At 45.8% G+C, this 24,384-nt stretch overlaps 1 protein-coding gene across 2 annotated transcripts in view; it reads right to left on the bottom strand.

Annotated features, from left to right (window-relative positions):
• Nucleotides 1-23,010, bottom strand: part of Dym (dymeclin) — a 303,216-nt gene extending 280,206 nt beyond the window's left edge. Inside the window, exon 1 of one of the 2 annotated variants that reach the window (XM_059246037.1) lies at nucleotides 22,751-23,010. The gene's annotated coding sequence lies outside the window, so the exon portion shown is untranslated. Of the gene's footprint in view, nucleotides 1-22,526; nucleotides 22,671-22,750 lie in introns of those variants that run through there. The other variant, XM_059246038.1, reaches the window with a different exon arrangement.
• Between the last annotated feature and the right edge of the window lie 1,374 nt (nucleotides 23,011-24,384).

The raw sequence follows: 24,384 nt of genomic DNA, 5'->3' as shown, positions 1-24,384 counted from the left end.
ATTTTAAAGACAGGATCTTATGTGGTTCAGGCTGGCCTTAAACTTGCTATGTAGCCAAAGATAGCTTTGAACTCCTGATCTCGCCACTTCTACACCCCATGTGCTGGGATTTCGGGGTGCATTCAAGCCACTTCTGCTCACTTCTGACCTTCATCGTACAGTGACATGGCTAAGCTGGTAACACCGAGAGGGCACACAGCAGCAGAGCGGTGGCCACAACCACTGTAGCGACCACAAGAGGTGGCCTAGCAGTCCGGAGAGCAGTTGGGGCAAAACCAGGGAGCAGAGGGGCTGGAAGAGCTGAAGCTAAGAGACTATATACCCTAGTCCCTGGAAGGATCTCAGGGAGCTGCCAAACCTGAAGGGTCCAGGGTCTGAGCTAAGGCCCGTAAGCTGTATTAGTGCCTCACAGACCGAAGAGACTGGGAGCTGTAAGAACTGCAGCGATCTCAGGAACCCTGAAATAAGCCAGTGCCACCTGCAGCTGCTGGCTACCGCCACCACTCAGAGCTGCCAGGGGTCAAGGACTGTAATAGTGGCCCAGTACCAAGGCTACTGACGCTTAAGCTCAGAGTGACAAGGGTCCCATAAACCTGGATGAACTGGAGTAAAGGGCACTGAATCCTCAGGGGTTAGGGTCAGAGCTGTAAAACACCTGGGTCTGAGGCTAGCCCCTAAGGATACAAAGGGGCCCAGAATTGCCAAAACTGGAAGAGCTTCTCCATCCCACTCACAATTCCTGTCTAGAGAGTGCAAAAGACCTACTCCCAACCGATGGGTCACAGAGACTAAAATTATACATATATGTACATACATATGTGTGTATATGTGTGTGCGTGCATGCGTGCGTGCGTGTGTGTGTGTGTGTGTGTGCGTGCAAATTTCTAAGACAGGGTTTCTTAAAACCTGGCTGTCCTGTAACTTGCTGTAGACCAGGCTGGTCTTGAACTCAGAGATCCACCTGCCTCTGCCTCCCGAGTGCTGGGACTAATGGTGTGCACCACCATGCCCAGCCAACCCTACAGTTCTATTAACACAGGGAGAAACTAGGCAAAACATGAAAAGCACACAGGACTTTCTTCTATTGTGTTTTAAAAGTATTACTAGTCTATAATTACTTCAAGATAAAAAAGGCTTATAGAAAGAACTGAAAAATCAAAATTCAAAATCTAACCTGCAAGGGCTGGAGAGACAGCTCAGTGGTTTAAAGCACCTGCTGCTCTTGCAACGGATCTGAGTTCCCAGCACCTATGTGATCTGATGCCCTCTTCTGGTTCTGTGGGCACCAGGCATACACGCAATACATTTATACATGCAGGCTAAACACACATACATATAACGTAAGAATAAATAAATCTTTAAAAGAAAAAATCTAACCTGCAATTCTCAGACAGCTACCAACAAATCAGATACACAGGTACTTCTTACACACACTTACACACACACACACACACACACACACACACACCAATTACATTCATTTTATACAGTAATTCACTCCATTCCACACTGCCTACATTATCACACCATCAGATACTGGGATCTTACATGCCACTCACTTAGTACCTGAGGATGCTCTGTCGATTACACTGGTGTCCACATATGATTTAATCCTCACAAATCTTACTCAAATCTGAAGGAGCTCCCACAACGGCAGCACAATAACCAGTCAAGTTCATCTGAGGTATGATTACTGCTAATTAAAAATTAAACGATCCTCTCTTCAATGCAAAATACACACCAGGGTCTCCCTGAGTATGTATCAGAACTCTCCACTCAAGCCATTAGCCATTAATGCTGTGCAGAACAGCTCTTGTCTTCCTCCACACCCCCGAGGGCAGTGCTGGCTCCTTTGTATCAAGTTCTGCCTCCCCTTTTGTGATAGTCTTTCATTGTGTCCTGGCCTGACCTTGAATTCACAATCCTCCTCACTCCCAAGTGCTAGCAGGGCAGGCGTGTGCCACAATACTGGCTTAAAATCTTATACTTGTCCATTTATCTGTGACCTCAGACTATGTCTCACTGAATGTTTTTGAAAAAGTAAACTGTGGTTTGAATAAGAATAGCCCCCACTTAATAGTTCACTTAAATACTTGGTCATGGGGAGTGGTGCTACTAGTCAGGGATTAGGAGGTGTGGCCTTGTTGGAGGAAGTGTGTCACTGGAGGTGGGCTTTGCTCAAGCCAGGCCCAGTGTCTTTCTTGCTAGTGCCTGCCGATCCAGATGTACAACTCTTAGCTCCTTCTCCAGCACCATGTCTGCCTGTGCACCACCATGCTTCCCGCTGTTATACCCAGATTGTGGGGAACCCCAAAAGACCACCACGGAGACCGAATCCCACATGTAAAAGCAAAGAGCCTTTATTTCAAGCTCCAGAGCTTGGTCCCTCTGTCTGTCCGACACAGCAGTGAGAACAGAGAGCCCTGAGCTCAGGTGGAGCAGAGTTTTTATCATAGCAGAGGTTGGGGTGAGGGGATTTCCAGGGTCCAGGACCCTGATTGGCTGACAATTGTCTAGGGGTATCTGTAAAACAAAAAATAAGTGTGTGCTAGACTCAAGGACATCTGGCCACGTTATCTAATGGTTGGGATGTTTGGGATGTCAGGTACTTCCTCACCCCTGGGTAGATCCCTGGGTGGTATCAGCTTAAGGCTTTTCCTGGGTCTGGGTGTTGAATGCCAGTAAGCCTGTCACAGAAGCTGTGTCTAGGCCTCTAAGCCTGTCATGGCTGCTGTGTGGTCAAGCTGTTTTGGGGCCCCTTCACACCGCCATGACAATAATGGACTGAATCTCTGAACTGTGAGCCAGCCCCAATTAAATGTTTTCCTTTGTAAGAGTTGCCGTGGTCATGGTGTCTCTTCACAGCAATAGAACACTGACTGAGATACAAACAAAAGAGACCATAACCATTTGTTTACAGGCAGCTACTCATCAGAAGACTATGCAAATTAGCAGTCAGCACTGTAGATCTAACGTTAATATCCTGGATAAACACCTCCAAGTGTGTGGGTGAAAAATGGGTTGGTTAAGAAAGAGGTTTTCAAACCAATAGGCTTTAGACCCAGGGGCACAACCCGTACCCCCATACCCCCACCCACTGCAGCCCCAGGTGCAGGCTGGCCGGCATGACTCCCGCAGGCAGGCCTGACTACCACCCCCCACCAGACCCTGTAACCCAAAAGCCCCACTCCACCGCCCAAACCCACCCATCCCCCGAGACCGAAGCTGCTCCCTGAGACACAGACTCCGGCAGCTCCGACTGGACCAAGAGAGCCTTCATCCAGTAACTGATGGAAGCAGGTGCAGAGATCTACAACCAAGCACCAGGCCGAGCTCTGGGAGGAAAGAGGAATTATATAAGCAAGGAGGGTCAAGAGCATGATGGGGAAATCTACAGAGACTACTGAACCAAGCTCAAAGGAACTCATGAAATTTAGATCGACAGCTGTGGAACTTTCATGGGACTGGACTAGACCCTCTGCATACGGGAGACAGTTGTATAGCGGGGTCTGTTTTAGGGGCCCCTGGCAGTGCAATCAGGGTCTATCCCTAGAGCATGAGCTGGCTTTCTGGATCCTATTACCTATGGTCAGACACTTTGCTCACCCTTTAGGCAGAGGGGAGGGGCTGGGTCCTGCCTCAACTGAACATACCAGGCTTTCCTGTCCCCTCCATGCAAGAACTTAACCTCTTGGAGGAGGACATGGTGGGGTGGGGTGGAGGGATGGAGGGATGAGAGAGGGATTTGTGATTGCTATGTAAAATAAATAAAAAACAAAACAAAATAAAGATTAAAAAAAAGAAAGAAAGAGGTTTGCTGGCATAAGCAATTATGTCTGGCTTCCTCTGGCTTTCTACAGACTGGATTTTGCTTCTGTAGGCTTTATTAAATTAAAGAATAAGATGACATCAGATCAAAAGATGAAAAGCACGGCAATTTGCTTCAAATGAAACAGAAGAGTACTTCACTTTCCCTGTGATAACTTAATGGATTCCTCGAACATGGCTGAGAATATACTCAGCTGGTAGACTGCTTGCATGGCATGCCAGAAGGCCTGGCTTTGATCCCCAGCGCCATGTCTGGGACTGGACACCAAGCTAGTGCTTAAAAGCACTGTCTGCTCTTCCATTGGACCTGGGTTCAATTCCCAGCACCCACATACATGGCAGCTCACAACTGTCTGTAACTCCAATTCCAAGGGCCCCTACATACATACATACATACATACATACATACACACACACACACACACACACACACACACACACACACACACACGTAATCACTTGCTTTCATTTTAACTGGAACCCCAAGTCCTTAGACCAATGAGAAACAGACGAAGATGGAACTTGAAACTCGCCACCATTCAACCCCCAGCAGAGACCCAGTGCCTTCCCCTCTAGGCATCAGAAGACTTCTTTATGTTTCAGCCCTTCTTTCTAAAAGTTTATTAGTAACTGATTCCATCGTCTGGTTTCACTAATGATTTCCATACTAGTAATACTTTCAAATCTCTCCTTCTAGCCCCAAACTCTGACTGAAAGGCCACTTTTATCAATATCCCTAAAATCCTTCAGATTTTGTTTTCTTTCTTCCAATGTGTATGATTGTTTTGTCAGTGTGTTAATAATGACACATAAGACTATGTCTGAACAAGAAGCATGCTGCTCCTGATGCTTGCAGCATTCAGCCTTTCAAAGGGGCTACTTTCACGCATGGAGTTTTAAAGACCACCATCTCAACACACAAAACTGATTCCATCTCCTCCTACACAGCTTTCCTATCACCTCCTCGTCCCTCCCCTCGAGCGCTCATTACATAAAAAGGAGCTTGAAATGGCATATTCCTACATTATATAAAATGTGTCTCCCTAGGTGTATTACTACTGAGAGGCAAGAGTCTTACCTTTTATTTTATTTTTTTTCCTTATCCCCAATTAACCTACCTCCAGCACACTGCTAAAAGAAAGTACCCAAAAGATGCTTCCTGAAATAGCCATGGTCCAAGTTAATAAACACATGACAAGACCTTCAACCTAAATTAAGAGTAAAATACACTATTTCAAACAACAAAGTGGGGCTGGAGAGATGACTCAGTAGTTAAGAGCTCTTCCAGAGACCTGAGTTCAGTTTCTAGCACTCATGTCTGAAGGTTCACACCCACCTGCTGACTCTAGCTCTAAGGAGTACAATGCCCCTTTTCCTGGCCTCTGCAGGCACACACCAGTAGCATACATTTACACAGACAGACACAACCATAAGTAAAAATTTAAAAAAAAATCTAAAAACTTAAATGTTTTAAAGTGCCGTTTTTAATCCATCAGAGTAGTAAAGGCTTCCAAAAGGCTAACAGAGCATCACTGGCAGATTCTCTAAGTCATTGGATGCGGTGGGTACACACTGAGTGTCCAGTGTATGACAGCAGGATTATCATCCAAAACTCCTGAGGCAAGGGGCAGGAGATGGGAGTGGCTGGAGAAACAGTCTCTCCCCCTCATCCTCAGCAGGTGTCTGGGCTCAAAGGGTGAAGGACGGGCTCCCTCTAAGGATCACACTGCCACACATGATGACATGGATCTTCTTCAACCTGAAATCTTGGGATTCGAGCACCAATCAATGTGATATCAATGCAAGCCAGCCTTTCTGGCTCACTTGGTCCTACACATGAGCATTCCTGTACCTCAAAGTGGGGAGAATTAAGCCCACTAACGTCCGCTCATGCCAATCTGGGTTCCAGAAAATTCTAATAGAGGGTGCTACCCTCTGTGCTTCCTCTTGCCCTCCCATTCCACCTGTCTAGTCCAACATGGTACCAAAAGGAAGCTAGGAAACTAGACTCCTCCCCAGCCCTGCTCACTACAGAGGAAGCACAAGTCTAAGATGAGGGGAAATGGACACCAATGCTGGGGATTTATGTACATGTAGAATGAGAACCTAGTGGGTAAGGCAGAGCAAAGGACAAAGGGATATCCACATTCTCTGACACCTAATATTTTCATGTATATATTTATCCTTTGCCTTCCAACAAGTCAGCCTCATAAAGGAAGGGCTTTCTATCTGCATTCTAAAAAACCTACCTCATAGATAAACTGACATGTTGGCAAGTTCTATGGATGCAAATGTCCATCACACTGTTGTTTATAACAATAACCTAAATAGTTTACATAAGTAGTTTATCCCCGTCTTCACTTGGGGATAAATTGCACTGTAGAATCCCTCTGAAAAGAAGTTAGATCTTAAATGTGTAAAGATGTGAAGATATTCTGTAGTGGTTGGAATAATGAAGGCCCCATAGGCTCACGTATTTGAATGCTTAGCCACAAGGGAGTGACACTATTTGAAAGGATTAGAAAGTGTGGCCTTGTTGGAGAATGGGTGTCACTGGGAGTGAGCTTTCAAAAAGATTTCAAAAGCCCATGCCAGGCCCAGTCTGTCTGTCTGCATGCCTCTGCCTACCCCCCACCCCCACCCCACCCCACCGCCTATGGATGAAGATGTAGACGTCTCGGCTACATCTCCAGCACCATCTCTGCCTGCATGCCACCATGTTCCTTACCATGATGATAAGGGACTAACCTCTGAAAGTGTAGGTAAGCCCACAATTAAATGCTTTCTTTTATGAGTTATCTTGGGCATGTTGTCTCTTCACAGCACAGAACAGTGACTAAGACGGAAGTTGGTACCAGGGGCTGGGGAATTGCTGTGACAGGCCTGGCCTGCTGTTTGCTGGAGGAATATGGAAGACTTTAGGGCATTGAACTAGAAAAGCAGCCGGAAGCTTTAAGGAGGGCTTAGTGGCCATCCTAGTAAGAGCATGAAGACAGTGACGAGAACAGTTTGAACTGTGGGGGCCCAGTTCAAGAAGTTTCAGGGATTGCCGGGCGGTGGTGGCGCATGCCTTTAATCCCAGCACTTGGGAGGCAGAGGCAGGCGGATCTCTGTGAGTTCGAGGCCAGCCTGGTCTACCAAGTGAGTTCCAGGAAAGGCGCAAAGCTACACAGAGAAACCCTGTCTCGAAAAACCAAAAAAAAAAAAAAAAAAAAAGAAGTTTCAGGGAGGAAGAATATTAGGAAGTGGCCTAGAGACCATTCTTATGATATTTTGGCAAAGAATGTGGCTGCCTTTTGCCCTTTTCCTAAAAACCTGCCTGAGGCTAAACTGAAGAGTTTTGGATTAACAGCTTTGGCAGAGTTCAAGGTAGCCTAGTAGTGACTCTGTCCTGTGGTTATTAGTAATCACTCTTATGCAGATCTATAATGAAGCCTATCTGCATAGGTTGAGAACCACTGCTTTAGAGGACATAAGAAGGGGGTGTAGAGTTTCTCTCCAAGGCTAAGAAAAGCCACTGAGGCAAGGCACGTGTCAGGGGTGTCCCTGCTTGGAGGCCTAGAGGGGCCACTGAGGGAAGCTGTGAGGGTGAAATGCAGATTGTGCTGACACCCTAAGATGTTAGAGTGTGGGATACCCACCAAAGAGAGCTGCTAACAGAGTGGGACCAGTCAAAGAGAGAGAAGTGTGTTGCAGTCAACAAAGCTGAATGGAGTTGGAGATCTGAAGAGCATTTTGACATCAGACACGGAGATGCAGAGTTTGGAGTTTGCCCTGCTGGTTTTTGGTCTTGCTTTGTCCAGTATTTCCTCACTATCCTCCCTTCCCTCCCTTTTGGAATGAATGGTGATGCATATTTTGTGCCATTGTATGTTGGAAGTATGTGATCTGGTTGTTTATTTTGATTTTACAGGGGATTACAGTTAAAGAGGGTTCCTTGAGTCTCTGAAGAGACTTTGAACTTTGGACTTACTTTTAAACAGAATTGAGATTGTTATAGTCCCCCATCGGCTCATACATTTGAAGGCTTAGTACCAGACAGTGGTACTATTTGAAAGGATTAGGAGGATCAGGAGGTGTGGCCTTGTTAGGGGATGTGTGTTACTGGGAGTAGATTTTGAGGTTTCAAAAGCCCATGCCAAGCCCAGTATTTGTCTCTGTCTCTCTTTAACTAGGGATCCGGATGTAGAACTCTCAGCTACTTCTCCAGCACCATGTCTGCCTGGGTGCTACCATGCTCCTCACCACGATAATAATGGACTAAACTCTGAAACTAAGCAAACCCACAATAAATGCTTTCTTTTATAAGAACTGCCTTGGTCATGGTATCCCTTCACAGCAATAGAACAGTGACTAAGACGTATCCTAAATAATTCAAGCAAAAACCAGCAAAGAGGAAGTAAAGCCAAACAGCAGTAGGATCCTATCGATACAGACAAACATGCCAGCCCTTCCAGGACACTCAGAGCTTGCCTGCAAGAAACAATGGCCCAAAAGTGGTTACTTTAAAGAATGGGACTAGGTCAGCAACATGGGACCTAGTAAAGACAACCCCACCAAGCCTGACCACCCAAGTTTGATCCCCAGGACCCACATGGCACAAGGAGAAAACCAACGCCCCATGCTGCCCTCTGACATCCAAACTTGCACAGTGGCTTATGCGTGCTCACACACAAAAACATACAAAAACAAAGATATAAAATTGCTTTTTAATTTATTTTTAAAGATTTATTTATTTATTACGTATATAGTGTTCTGTCTGCATGTATGTCTGCAGGCCAGAAAGGGGTGCCAGATCTCATTACAGATGGTTGTGAGCCACCATGTGGTTGCTGGGAATTGAACTCAAGACCTCTGGAAGAGCAGCCAGTGCTCTTAATCGCTGAGCCATCTCTCCAGCCCTCCTTAATTTATTTTTAAAGAACAGAGCTAGAGCCAGGCACAGTGATCACACTTTTAATACCAGAACTTGGAGGCAGAGGCAGGTGGATCTCTGAGTTCCAGGCCATCCACAGCTACATAGTGAGACCCTGTCTCAAAGGGAAAAAAAAAAAGTTAGGAAAGAAAAGACAATCTGTTGGGTTGGGGAAAGACTTTTTATTCTGTCCTTCTGTACTGCTTAATCCCCACCCCCCCTCAACAATAAACATGTCATCATTTAAACTTTAAAAAGAGGTGAACCAAGTGTCCTCCGTGTGCTCTCCTAACAGGAGGCTCCAACATGCTTCAGGCTGTGCCAGTGTCTCAGTGAGTAACTCAAGGTTATGTACTTGTCTTGACTTCTCAGTCACAATCCATCATAAACCTTTACCTAATGGACACGTTGATTTGCTGTCTGGTTCTCATCTTAAATATTAACCCTGAATTCATGACTGTACCCCCAAATAAAGAGGCACTTCAAAAGCCAGTATTTCTATCAATGCTGTCAGCATTCTTGGCGCATGGTGTTTCACTTACACAGCCAAGCAGTCCCTCCACATATACTTTTACAGATGGACAAATGTGCTAGGCATGAAGGTGACAACTGAAAAGAAAACTGAACAAAACCAGGTCACTGCCACTAATGAATCAAACACTAATGCAAAACACAGTCTGTCAATAGATTAAGGTAAATAACTATACTAGAGTTACTTCTACCCAAGAAGCTACGGAAATACAAAAGAATTTAAGGTTGAGGGAAGAGAATATACAATGATACCTTCATTTAACCAATTTATTTCCATCTATCTATCTATCCATCTATTTTGAGGCAGAGATAGATAGCTCAATGGTTAAAAGCTTTTCCTGCTCTTGCAGAGAACCCAGGTGTGGTTCCCAGCAACCACAACAAGCAGCTCACAACCGCCTGTCACTTGTGGTCAAGGGACCCAATGCCCTACTTGAGCCTCTACCAGCACCTACATGCACATGCACAGTCATTCACCCAGACATACACAGACACATAAAATAATGAATATTTTTTAAATTAAATATATTTTGTGTGGGGAGGGAGAGAACACGCCATGAAGATGTGTGGAGGTCAGAGGACAACTTGAAGGAGTCAGTTCTCACTTTCCGCACACACCATCTATACTGCAGAGACTTTAAAGAGAAATCTCATAGCTGGACTGGGTGACTAGAGAAACAGACAATGGTCACTAACCAAAGAACACGGTAAATGTCACAGACACCACGGGCTCGTGGGATGATGGGGAGGCAATCTCTGAAAGACTGCTCCCAGTGCTATGTTAAGTAGAGTGAGGTGCTGGGTGCAGCAAATGAAAACAAGCCGGGTGGTGATGGCACACGAGGGAATCAAAGTGGAAGCCTTAAGAAGCCAGAACAACGCCTTTAATCCCAGCATTCGGGAGGCAGAAGCAGGTGGATCTCTGAGAGTTCGAGGACAGTCTGATCTACAGAGTGAGTTCCAGGACAGCCAGAGCTACACACAGAAACTCTGTCTCAATAAAATAAAATAAACAAAAATAAATATATAAAAATGAAATAAAAAGATGAGAGCAGGGAGAGTGCACCCCAACCAGCACTGCTTAGGAAACCCCAGCTTGAGTCTGCCAAAAGGGACACGAACACGAAGTGAGCCAACTGACCCATGGAACCCTGGGAAGGTCGCAGAAATGCAGACCAGGCACCATGGAATCCAAACAAGGTGCAGGGCTGCCTGTGGGACTTGTCCATGGGATCATGGGTGACTGGAAGGACCTGAGACTCCAAGGCTAAGGATGGGGATGGTAATAAGGCAGAGGATAAATGCAGGGGGATAAACACAAGAGGTTTCCCAGCCTCTAAGGCAGGGGACTGAAGATTCAACTCCAGAGAATCTAAATGGCCACCCAGGACCCAGGAGCTTTAGGATTCTTTCCCCAGCATGCTCTAACAATTGCTTACCCCTCACAGCAATGCCTAGCGCTCCTCTAACACGGCTGGGTATGGGAGGCAGAGGCAGGCAGATCTTTGTGAGTTCAAGGCCAGCCTAGGCTACAGAGCAAATTCCAGGACAGCCAGGAATACACAGAGAAACGCTGTCTGTCTCAAAAAGGAAGAAAAAAAAAAGCCTCTGATATGAAATAGAGACACCAAAACAAACCAGAGAGAAGTCTCATAGAAAGCAGATCATTCTGAGAATATTTAAGTTAATATGCTCCAAGAGCCAATAAAGCTGAACAGTCACAGTAACAACAGGAGACTTCATATAGCACCTACTATGTCCCTTAGGCCCTAAGCTGCACTTCCCACACACTGACTCGTTTACCTTCAATATCCAGTGAAGCAGCGCTCACTCTCACTGCCTGGCTCACGGATGGCAAATTGAGGTACTAGGGTCAAATCTAGCCAGCTGCCTGAACAATAATTTTTAAGTGGCTACCAAAAAAAAAAAAAAAAAAGAATACTTTTATGACATGAAATTAAAATTTCAGTGTCCATAAGTAAAGTCTTATTACAACACTGCCATGATCCTTTGCTTACAAAGCTGTTCCTGTCACCCACACGCAATGCCCTGGTCCCTTTCTCCTGCTACTCAACACAGCACAAACTTCCATGATGCACAGACCTCAACAGCACTTCAGGTCCAGGTGTGCTGGCTCATGCCTATAAGCCCAGCACATGAGAGACTGAGGCAGGAGTGTGAGGCCGGGCTGGACATACTGAGCCTCTGACTGGTCTGCGTGAACATAAAAAAGAAAACAGACTCCAAAGTCATACACCCTTTAAAGTTCTTTTCACATTGTATCTTTACTATTTTTAACTTTGCAGACATGTGCGTGCTTGCACATGTGTGGGTGTGGGCACATGAGTGCAGGTGCCTGTGGAGGCCAGAGGCATTGAAACTTCTAAAATGGGCAATGTGTGAGCCTCCCAGCGTGGGCGCTGGGAACTGAACTGAAGTCCTCTGCAAAAGCAGTACAGGCTCTTAACCGATGAGCCATCGCTCAAGCCCCTCTAATATTATTTAAATATTATTTATGTGCGCTGTGTATGTGAGTGCATGTCACATGTGTCACAAGTGTCAGAATCCCTTGGAACTGGATGGAGTTACAGGCAGTTGTGAGCTGCCCAATATGGTACTGGGATCTGAACTTGGATCCTCGAGAAGAGGTAGAAGTGGCTGGACATGATGGCACATGCCTTTAATCCCAGCACTCAGGAGGCAGAGGCAGGCGAATCTCTGTGAGTTCGAGGCCAGCCTGGTCTACAGTTCCAGGACAGCCAGGACCACATAGTGAGACCCTGCCTCAAATGAAAAAAACAAACAAACAAACGAGGAGTGCTCTTAAAGGCTGAGCTGTCCCTCCAACACCATCTTTTATCTCAATGTCAGGCATTTAACTGTTAGTAACACCGTAGCTATGCCAGAAGAATACACACGAGGAGCTCTGCCAGGCTAAGCATTGCTGGCAATACCCTAACTTACACTACCACACAGCGCTCAGTAGGGAGAGCAAGGATCACAAACTAGAACACTTCAAAACAAAAGCGCCTCATCACTCACAATGTCTTCCCAAAAATAACAAGGAAAAAAAAATGAGGCCACAACCAAATTAGATCTCAAAATGGTTCATCGGATAACCAAGTGAAGAAAGACATTTATAAATGGTGAGTCAATTACACTGTATTGGATTACAGAAGCCAGGAACCTTGTCCACAGAAAAATTTAATATTTGACTAACATTTAATATTTGAAGTGAAGACAGTTACTCAAACAACAGTCTTTGTGGTACAGTGATAACTATGAATATTTTCAAAAAATGCAGGAAAGGTGCTTGCTACTAAGTCTGACGGCCTGAGTGCAGTCCCTGGACCCACTAAGGCTGATGGCCTGAGAGTGATCCCTGGACCCACTAAGTCTGATGGCCTGAGAACCATCCCTGGGATCCACTAAGTCTGATGGCCTGAGAGTGATCCCTGGGATCCACTATGTCTGACGGCCTGAGTGCGGTCCCTGGGATCCACTAAGTCTGACAGCCTGAGTGTGATCCCTGGACCCACTAAGTCTGATGGCCTGAGAACCATCCCTGGGATCCACTAAGTCTGATGGCCTGAGAGTGATCCCTGGGATCCACTAAGTCTGACGGCCTGAGTGCGGACCCTGGGACTCAGACGGCAGAAGGAGAGGACTGACTCTTGCAAGGTGTCCTGACCTCACAAGAACACACAAGTCAAAAGCCAGAAAAAAGTAAGGGGAAAAGGAAGGCAGTCTATAAAGATGTGTAACAACTGACCGTGGTAGGTATGGGTGGAGCGGAGTACCTGAACAAATTTACAAACCCTGAAGAAATGTAAGATGTACAAAATCTGTGGAGTCTTGATATTATATCTTAATGAATTCAGCCTAGCATGAGAAGGCCCCAAGTGCTTTATAGAAAACCCCATCAATGTACAGTCACCACTGCAGCCCCCAACACTAGCAATTCTTTACTACCAATAAAAATAATAATAATAATAAATATAATAACAATAATAATCAAATGAGCTGGAGAGATGGCTCAGTGTTTAAGAATACTTGCTCTTGAGGAGGACCTCAGCTCAACTCCCAAAACCTACATGGTGGCTCACGACTATCTATAACTCCAGTTCCAGGGGGATACAACACCCCTTCTGATCTCTGTAGGTACCAGGCACACACAGGGTGCACACACATACCCGTAAGCAAAACACTCATATAATAAAATAAAAAGAAATTTTTGATAATAAGTCTTTTTTTTTTGAGAGAGGGTCACCAGACTGACCTTGAATTCAATCCTCCTCCCTCAGCCTCCTGAGTGCTGGGATTATAATCATGTACCACCATACCTAGTTCAGGAAAAAAAAAATTGTCTTTAAGACAGGGTCTCACATAGCCCAAGCTGGGCTCAAACTTGCTATATAGCCAATGATGGCCTTGAACTTCTGACCCTCCTACCCTCTAGCTACCTCTCAAGTGCTGAGGTGACTGGCACAGGACACCATGCCCAGGTTACATTACACCAACGACAGAATGGGCACTCCTGTACGCTAAGCAAGCATTGTACACACTCACAGTCCTCAACGCTCAGCACTGCACTTTATCAATGAAAACTCTGAGAAATTTCCTCTCCCGTACTACAGAAGGACCTAAAAAGTAGCTTTCACTTTGCCTTTCAGCCCACAAACCCTAAAATAGTTACAGTACCTACCAATTCTTGGCCTAAGGAAAAAATAAAATAAAGCAAAGAATGCTTAGTTTACCTAAAATTACAGAAGCATAAAGTGGCACACCAGATGTCACACCCACACAGGTAAGGTACAAAACGCATTCTCTTTTAGCCACCACATCCACCATATTATCTCTACAATACACTGTTTCAAGAACTGAGAACAGGATACCATCAAAAAAGAAAACTATTTCAAGTCTAGGGAAGATGGCTCAGTCACTAAATTGCTTGCCACAAAGGCATGAAGACCTGAGTTCAGATGCCCAGTACCCACTGAAAAGCCAAAGGCAAGAGTGAATTCCAGTGCTGGGGAAACAGACAGGTAGGTCCCTGGAGTTCACTGGCCAGCCAGTCTAGAAAATCAGTGAGCTCCAGGTTCCATGAGAGATGCTGGCAAAACGTATGGAGGAAACTAGTTAAGATACCAAACACCCGGGCTGGAGAGATGGCTCAGAGGTTAAGAGCACCGACTACTTTTCCAGAGGTCCTGAGTTCAATTCCCAGCACCCACATGGTGGCTCACAACCATCTGTAATGAGATCTGGTACCCTCTTTCGTATACATAATAAATAAAATAAAATTAAAAAAAAAAAAAAAAAGATACCAAACACTGACCACTGGTTCCATATACAGGCAGAATCAAAGAATAAAAAAGGACCCTTAAATTAAAAACAATAAAAAGCTGGGTGTGGTAGTGCCCTTTAATCCCAGCATTCTGGAGGCAGAGGCAGGTGGATCTCGAAAAGTTTGAGGCCAGCCAGGGCTACTTGATGAGATCCATGTTATCCAGGGAAACATACCAAGTTTTTGTCTTAAAAAAACAGAACTAGCTGGGCAGTGGTGGTGCACGCCTTTAATTCCAGGACATCCAGGACTGTTACACAGAGAAACCCCATCTGGGGGAAGGGGGGTGGGGGGGGGCACAGAGCAAGGGCTGGGAGTGGTGGCTCATACCTTTAATCCGACCACTTGGGAAGTAGAGGCAGATGGATTTCTATGAGTTCAAGGCAAGCCTGGTCTACACATGGGCTACAAAGAAAAAAAAAAAGAAGCCAGAGCTTTAATCCCAGCATTCTGGAGGCAGATACTGGGTGCTTTACAGAGAGACTTCCTACACAGCAAACATTTTATTTATGTTTGTTTATTGATTTAATTTTTTAAGACAGAGCCTACTATACAGCCACGCCTGGGGTGGAACTCACGATGTAGGCCAAGCTGACCTCAAACTCACAGAGGAGTAAAGGCATGTGGCACCACACCCAGATAGAACAATCTCACTCCAAACATTATAGCCATATAATTCATGTATCCCTACCAGATCTAGACCAGTGAGTCCCACTCTTATGTACTGATGAACCCAGTCCAGAACCATCTAGTGAATGCCAGGTCCCCCAAAGCACCTCACACTCAACACCCCAATACTGAAGTGAAGAGATATCCTTCTTCCGTCTACCTCCCCACACCTAATCATGTTTCTATGTCCAGAAACATGAATGATTAGACAGACATATAAATAATCGATTATAGATTGGTTGGCTGATCTTAAAAGTATCTCCATTTCGGCTGGGCAGTGGTGGCGCACGCCTTTAATCCCAGCACTTGGGAGGCAGAGGCAGGTGGATCTTTGTGAGTTCGAGGCCAGCCTGGTCTACAGTCTACAGAGTGAGATCCAGGAAAGGCACCAAAGCTACACAGAGAAACCCTGTCTCGAAAAACCAAAAAAAAAGTGTCTCCATTTCACTCTCCAGGCAACATAAAGTAAATGTGAGTCCCATTTTGCAGATAAAAAATTTAAAGTCAAAAGGGTTGAATACCTAGGTGTGGTGCCACATACCTACAATTCCAGCACTCAGGAGGATCTCCTGGAGTTAAGGTCAGTCTTCTAGGCTGCATCATGAGTTCAAGACCAGCTTAGGTGACAAATTAAGACCCCATCTCAAGGGGTAAGTGGTTAATGACTCACCACAGCAAACAGATGACAGCCGGGTGCAGGTTTAGAGTTGTCTAAGTGTGTAGATCAGCCTGGAGGCTGCAAACAGAAAACTACCCACAAAGCAAGGCATAAGATGCAGACTGTCTACAGCCTCTCCAGCCCTTCCATTTACTAACAGAAATTGCCTTTCCTTTTTTTAATAATTTATTTGCATTTTATGTACAATGGTATTCTGCCTGCATGTACATCCGTGTGAGGGTGTCAGATCCCCCGGAACAGGAGTTATAGACAGTTGTGAGCTACCAGGTGGGTGCTGGGACTTGAACCCGGGTCTTCTGGAAGAGCAGTCAGCACTCCCAACCACTGAGCCATCTCTCCAGTCCTTCCTTCCATCTGCTAACAGAAATTGCTTTTCTAACTGGACATATTCTGTCTAACTAAAAGATACAATGGCGTCTCCTTCTAAGTAGACAGCCACCTCTTGGCACCCCCTCCCCTGCTGCTTGGATATTTTAGCTACAACTCCAGCAGTCCTCCTAGACCCAAAGATCAACGTCTACGTCCTAGGAATGACGAAGAAACCACCGGGCCCCAAGAGAGTGGACTGCCGTATCTCCAGACTCCTGTCCAGGAGAGATACATTAGTAACATGTTGGAGGCTGAGGTAGCTGCTGCAAAATCAGAAGTTTACGTTACACAGTGAAAACCTGTCTCCAAAAAAATAAGTAAAATGTAATGACAAACTCACCCCAACGAGAAATGTACTATCAAGGGTGCTGCAGAGATGCCTCCCTGTCAAAGGGTACACTACGGCACATCACCAGAGAGCCAGGTGCCTCACCCAAGGACAGCAGACCTCCTCAGCTCATCAGCAATGTGGAACAGGACTTCTGCAAATCCTTTCCACCTCTGTCCCAGGAAGAAGAGGAGCCACTGCCACCTTGTCACTCTGCTTTCTGGCCCACAGCACTCACCCCTATCCAGCTGAGTCATAGTACTTGAGAAAGTACGTCAAGTCCAAACGTCAAACGTCCCAGCAGCAGCTCAACCTAACTGCAAATATTCTCTCACTCTGCCTGCACCCTCCTATTCCGCTGTCTCAGAGAAGCCTTGTCTTCTCACTTGTACATGAAAAGAAGCACCCCCACAGAGAGAGAGAGAGAGAGAGAGAGAGAGAGAGAGAGAGAGAGAGAGAGAGAGAAAGCACATTCTGATTACAAGTATCTAACATTTTTAAAAACATAAATATAAAAGAGACCAAAATGACCAGCCTGGGCTATGCAGTCAGACCCTACTAAGGAAGGAGAGGGGAGGGGGTTTGGAAGGGAGGGAATGAGGAGGGAGAAACTTCACATGGTGTTAGGTAGCTTTATGCTTACTCACTTTTCAAGCTCTCCTTTACCAAAGTGACACTGCCAGTGCCACAGGTATTTCTCAGTCCTTGTTTACAGTCCTCTCTGCTCTAACCAGCCCATCACCTGGATCCTGACTCAAAGGGAGTACTCCCACTGCATCTGGGGCAAAGAAAATAACGCAGCAAAACAGTCCAACGCATGCTGAGATTGGCAGAATATCAGCCTCCAAAGGCGTCCACATTGTAGCTGTGTAACTCCAGATAATGTTACCTCCAAAAGGGACAGCCATAAAAGCAGGCACAGGGGCTCAAGCCTGTAATCCAGCACTTTGGAGGCTGAGGATTTTTTAGTTCAAGGGAAGCAGAGAGACTTCAGAGATGTGACTGAAGTAAAGACATAGAAAGTGGGAGCTGGGGAGATGCTCAGTCAGTGAAACACACACCACACAAACATGACCCAACCTCAGATCCCCACCTTCATATAAAAATCAAAAATAATAATCTTTAAAAAAAACAAACAAGCACGCTATTTGAAATTAACCTGGATTATCCCTATGAAACTGATCCAATCACATGCACCCTTATGTGAAGGCGCTGTTTTTAACCCCAGCACTTTCGGACAGAGGCAGATGATGGATCTCTGAGCCTGGTCTACAGACCAAGTTCTAGGACAGCCAGGGCTACAACAGAGAAATCCTGTCTTGGGGGAAAAACAAACAAACAAACAAACAAAAAAAAAGATAGTCAATGTTAACAACATTTCATTGTTTTACAAAGAACGAGCCATACTGATTGTTAAAAGTGGAACTGAGGAGGAGCAGGAACTACTGGAGAAGCAGGAGGCACTGTGGTTTTTTGTTATTTAAGGAATATTCTGAAGCCATTTGAGTGACCAAGGCCTTGAGAACACAGATTCAGGTCACCCCAAATTCCATGTTCCAATGTGGAATGATACTACAACATTTCATCAAGTGAAACACGGATGCATTTGTACTGCCCGGTCCCCTCCTATCACATGGATCCAAAGACAGAAGTACTTCATGAAACACAGATGTGTTTGTACTGCCCAGTCCCCTCCTATCACATGGATCCAAAGACAGAAGTACTCCATGAAACACGGATGTGTTTGTACTGCCCGGTCCCCTCCTATCACATGGATCCAAAGACAGAAGTACTCCAGTTCTTGCCCAACCCAGTGCCCCCTTGCAGTGCACTCAAGAAACCATCCTTCTACAAAAGTCAATAAAATCTGAAAAGACGCCAACTCTTAAAAATAATGTCCTTCTAGATATTGATGACATTGAGAAGCCAATATTATAAGTATGCTCATAGTATTATATCAATATTAACAGAAGAGTAATGGAGCTCAATCTCCAGCAGGTATTACTGAAATGCTACACTTAGGATTACTTAGGGATAACTATGAGGGAGAACATGAGCAGAAAAACAGATGAAACTAAACTGGCATTGTCAGAGCTGGTAATGGTATGTAAGAATACATATCTTAGGGACTGGAGAGATGGCTCAGCAGTTAAGAGTACTGGCTGTTCTTCCAGAGGTCCTGAGTTCAATTCCCAGCAACCACATGGTGGCTCACAACCATCTGTAACAAGAACCGGCATGTTCTTCTGGCCTGCAGGCATGCATGCAGACAGAGCACTGTATACATAATAAATAAACTAAAAAGAAAAAAAAAAAGAATACATTATCTTAGTTCAATATTTGTTCTTTTTTTCTTCCTCATGATGCTGAAGATCAAACTCAGGGCCTTGTACATGCCAGGCGAGGATTCTACCACTGAGTTATACAACTCCAGTGGCTCTCAACTTGTGGGTCCCAACCCCTTTAGGGGTCAAATGACCCTTTCACAGGGGTCACCTAAGGCCATTGAAAAACACAGGTATTTACATTATGATTCCTTTTTTTTTTTTTTTTTTTTTTTCAGAGCTGAGGACCGAACCCAGGGCCTTGCACTTGCTAGGCAAGTGCTCTACCACTGAGCTAAATCCCCAACCCCTAAATGTGTTACTTTTGTTTTTGTTTTTGTTTTTCGAGACCGGGTTTCTCTGTGTAGCTTTGCACCTTTCCTGGAACTCCCTCTGTAGACCAGGCTGGCCTTGAACTCACAGATATCCATCTGCCTCTGCCTCCCAGGTGCTGGGATTAAAGGTGTGCACCACGACTGCCCGTACATTATGATTCCTAACAGTAGCAAAATGACAGTTAGGAAGCAGCAGTGAAAATAACTTTATGGTTGAGGGTCACCACTACATGAGGAACTTATTGAAGGGTCGCAGTGTCAGGAAGGCTGAGAACCACTGATCGACTTTGTCACAACCTATACACAAAGCAACAAGACCTTGACCAAAACGAACAACAAAGACTGCTTAACATACACGTTATAACGCAACTTCTTTTTGGTTTTTCAAGACAGGGTTTCTCTATGTAGCCCTCGCTGTCCTGGAACTCTCTCTGTAGACCAGGCTGGCCTCGATCCGCCTGTCTCTGCCTCCCAGTGCTGGGATAAACCACTAGGCTAACACAGATAGACGTCTCAACACCTCGATCCTCTTCCTATTAACATTATCCTTGCTCAACTCTGTTTCTTAATAACCTTGCAACTTCTGGTTTCACCCATTATACTTCAGTCTCAACTCCTAACTTGCTGTGGGATATATGGCAAATGTGTTGCTAATTAATCAATAAAACACTGATTGGCCGTTGGCTAGGCAGGAAGTATAGGCGGGGCAAGGAGGAGAATAAAGCTGGGAAGTGGAAGGCTGAGTCAGAGAGACACTGCCAGCCACCACGATGAGAAACAGCATGTGAAGATGCCGGTAAGCCACAAGCCATGTGGCAAGGTATAGATTAATGGAAATGGATTAATTTAAGCTGTAAGAACAGTTAGCAAGAAGCCTGCCACGGCCATACAGTTTGTAACCAATATAAGTCTCTGTGTTTACTTGGTTGGGTCTGAGGCTATGGGACTGGCAGGTGAGAGAGATTTGCCCTGACCATGGGCCAAGCAGGAAAACTTAAGCTACAAATGGCGTCCAACGTGGGGCAAGAGCTTCCACCTAAAAACTGAGAAAAAAGATTCTAAAACGGAGCTAAAAACAGCTTCCTAATTGTCTCTCTCAAATGAGCAGCAGCTGCTGGTTTGAGCTACTGGCGGGTTCCTAGCGTGCGCAGTATGGCAGGAATGAGGCCTCTGCAAGTGGCACATTAAGCTGCATGGTGGATTTAGCCTTTGTTAGTACAAAACAAAAAAAGAGGTTTCTGGGCTACACGCTGCTTGGATAAAAGCATAGACCCACGATAGCTCCCAGAGCTGGTGGTAAACGTAGCCATGTTGGGAAGCTGAGGTGGGTGGAGCCAGCAGTCACAGCTGATGCAGTTTAAAGCAATAGATTCACAATAAGACAGATTCAGGTGTGATAGTTTACAATGTGTGTAAAAATGTACGTAGGCTTGAAAGAGAAAGAAAAAGGAATATATACAGTTATATAAAGAAATAGTTTTTAAAAATAAAGTCTTTAAAGAGACAGTAAAGGTAGTATAAAAAATAAGCCACGTAAAAATGGACATTACACAGAGAATCTGGATTGTGTTGTCTTTGGGATTTTTAACTGCAGAAAAACATTTGATTGTAAAAGCTGTTGAGTTATGCCAAAATGTATATTTTAAAGGTACCTTGACTTCAAAATTTGGATATAAGGATATGTTGCTTTGGAAAGGAGTCTCTGCTTTTGTTCCCACAGAAAGCCAAAGGCTATGGAATTGTTCCAGATTAAGATACATCAGGTTTGACCAGCCAAGACCCCCTGAAAGATCTCCGATGACACCATGGCCCAGATGATCCAACATCCAGAATGGTTTGAAGGCATCTGGCTCAGACGATACAGCCTCATGAACTATTCCATAATTCTAAAATTTTCTTTGTTTCCCCATAAGATACAGCGCCCCCCTCCAGCAGGAAGTAGTAAGAGAAGCTATGCCCAAATTCCCAAATTATATGTAATTTTACTTTGTTAAGGTTAAAACCTTCCTTTTTTTAAAAAAAAAAAAAGGGGGAAGTGCTGTGGGATATATGGCAAATGTGTTGCTAATTAATCAATAAAACACTGATTGGCCGTTGGCTAGGCAGGAAGTATAGGCGGGGCAAGGAGGAGAATAAAGCTGGGAAGTGGAAGGCTGAGTCAGAGAGACACTGCCAGCCACCACGATGAGAAACAGCATGTGAAGATGCCGGTAAGCCACAAGCCATGTGGCAAGGTATAGATTAATGGAAATGGATTAATTTAAGCTGTAAGAGCAGTTAGCAAGAAGCCTGCCACGGCCATACAGTTTGTAACCAGTATAAGTCTCTGTGTTTGCTTGGTTGGGTCTGAGGGTTGTGGGACTGGCAGGTGAGAGAGATTTGCCCTGACCATGGGCCAAGCAGGAAAACTTAAGCTACACTAACTCTCTACTTACTAACTTTATGAGCTTAACCAAGTCCCCCAACCTCTAAAATGCCAGTTCTTCATCTTCCAGATGAGGCTATTCATCCTTGCCCAGTGTCTCTGAGTTGCCAAGAAGATTATCTAAAATGAAAACTCAGGAGCAGAACAGTAGTTCTAGAAACCCATGAGCTTCATCCTCTGCAGCTATCATTCACCTATTTGACAGACTGTCTTCCTCGACTGAGCGAGCCCTCAACTCAGGCATAAGCATCGGGTTCTGGCAAGGCTCCACAGCTCCCCACCACCTCCCCTTGCATCTTCTCATCTTCCTGTCCAGCATCTCCTCTCTAGACCTTCAAGGCTCCCTCGCCCTCTGCCCCCAGCCAGTCTTTGCTAGCCCTATTACACTCAACCCCTCGCTGTTGTTCAGTCTTTCTATCACTCCACTTCCCTCAAACCCCACTTTGGCCCCTTTTCACCCTTCAGCTAACACCCAATGACTCAAGCAAATCCGCCAAGGCAGAAAATAGACTGATGGTTGCAGGGAGTGAAGGAGGGAGTAGGAGCGACTGCTAATGGGTACAGATCTCTTTCGAGGAGGTAAAAATGTTGTGGGATTGCTTAAAGGTGGCACGATCCTGTGAACAGACTTAAAAGCTACTAAGCTGTACTTTAATGGTACTTCCAAAGCATGCATTTTATAGTATAGAAGGATATCGCCAATAAAAATGTGTCTGTCAGAGGCTCAACACGCTACTGCTCGCCCTGCCCATCACACGCCCATTTGTCCAGCCAACCTCGGCCGAGTGTCCGGAAGCTCCCGCCGTTCCGGCAACCCCTAGGTCCCGGAGGGACGACCGGGGGTCCCGTTCACTTGGTTCTGCACAGCCGGGCGCCGAGGGCCCCCGAGCTCCGCGCAGCCCGGGGCGGCCCCAACCTTCAGGGGCCGCAGCCCTCCGGCGCGCGGCCGGTCACCTCCGGCTCAGTCCCCGCGGGGCGGTGCCACGCCAGGGAAGCCCACCTGTGTCAGCGGCGCGGACTCCCCTTCGAGCCGCGGCGGGCGGGCAGCCGGGAAGCGGGAGCGCGGGCGCACAGCGGCCCCGGTGTGCACGCCGCCGGCTCAGGCCTCCATGGTTCCGCCGCTCAGCGGCTCCGGCTCCGGCTGAGCTCCGACTCCAGAGATGTCGGTGCGGAGACGCGGGGGCCGGGGTGAGAAGAGGGAAGCGGCTGAGGACGCGGCTAGGAACTGAACGGCCGGGCGCGCACCAGCAGCAGGCGGTCCCGTGGCACGCCAGACGCGTGGGCTTCTGGGAAATGTAGTCCTTCTGGCGTTCCTTCCTCCTAGCGTCTCCCGGGCAACCACATAGCCACGTGGCAGAGTGTAGATGCCTCAAACTCCAGGCTCCTGGGAGCGAGAGCGCCTGTACTGGTAATTTAATTGAGATTAAGGCCCCTGTTCATTCCTGCTGGATAACCACACCAACGTGGAACAAATCTTTTGCGGACAATGAAGAACTGAAAAATAAAATATTTTTAACGGAAAGATCTGGACCCTTCAGCAATATAGTCAGGATGAGTCCCACCAGAATGAGAATCAATATTGTGTGGTGCCAAAAGTACGGTATTTGCCTGAGAGGCTAAAGAAGGATTGTTCCGAGTTCGAGGCCAGCATGGGCTGTATAGTGAATGACAAGCCAGCCACTGCTGCATAGCAAGAGCCTGTCTCAAAACAAAACAAATAGTGTGGAATTTGAACGTGTAATCCCAGTACTTCAATGGTGAAGGTCATTCTGCTATATAAGGAGGCCAGCCAGGCTACACGAAACACTGTCTTTATACAAAAATACGGAATTTTAAGTCAAATGACCTGAGGTCACCACATTAACACCTTTGAGTATTCTACCTCCCCTCATCTAAAATACGTACATAATTGCAGCCATTGCGGTAACAACCATTCACGTTATGGACTGTTTCCTATGTGCTATTCACTGGTATTTTTATTTTTCTACATAACCCTATGATCCATCCCTGGTGCGTGAGCTGACTTTTTGGAGCCCACTACCTATGGTGGGACACTTCCAACAGCCTTGATGCAGGGGGAGGGGCTTGGACCTGCCTCTATAGAACATACCAGGCTCTGCTGACTCCCCATGGGAGGCCTTATCTTGTTGGAGGAGAGAATGGGGGTTTGGGGAAAGCTGGAGAGGCAGGAGGAGGAAAGAGGGGGGGATCTGTGGTTGGTAAGTAAAATGAATAAAAAAACTCCTTAATAAAAATAAATAAGCCGGGCGGTGGTGGCGCACGCCTTTAATCCCAGCACTCGGGAGGCAGAGCCAGGTGGATCTCTGTGAGTTCGAGGCCAGCCTGGGCTACCAAGTGAGTTCCAGGAAAAGGCGCAAAGCTACACAGAGAAACCCTGTCTCGAAAAACCAAAAAAATAAATAAATAAATAAAAATAAATAAATAAATAACCCCATGAAACAGCTATCACTATTACTTCCACTATATAATCACCATGTGCCAACATTCTCTGTGAAGTGCTATATAAATATTAGACTTCACTTTTCCATCTATTTATTTATCGGGAGGAGCAAGTGCATGCCGTGGAACAAGTAGGGGGGATGGGGGACAACTTGTGGGAGTTGATTTTTTCCT

The sequence above is a fragment of the Peromyscus eremicus genome, chromosome 19, assembly GCF_949786415.1.
Source record: "Peromyscus eremicus chromosome 19, PerEre_H2_v1, whole genome shotgun sequence".
Classification (NCBI taxonomy): Eukaryota; Metazoa; Chordata; class Mammalia; order Rodentia; family Cricetidae; genus Peromyscus; species Peromyscus eremicus.
This window is presented reverse-complemented; position numbering and strand designations above follow the sequence as displayed.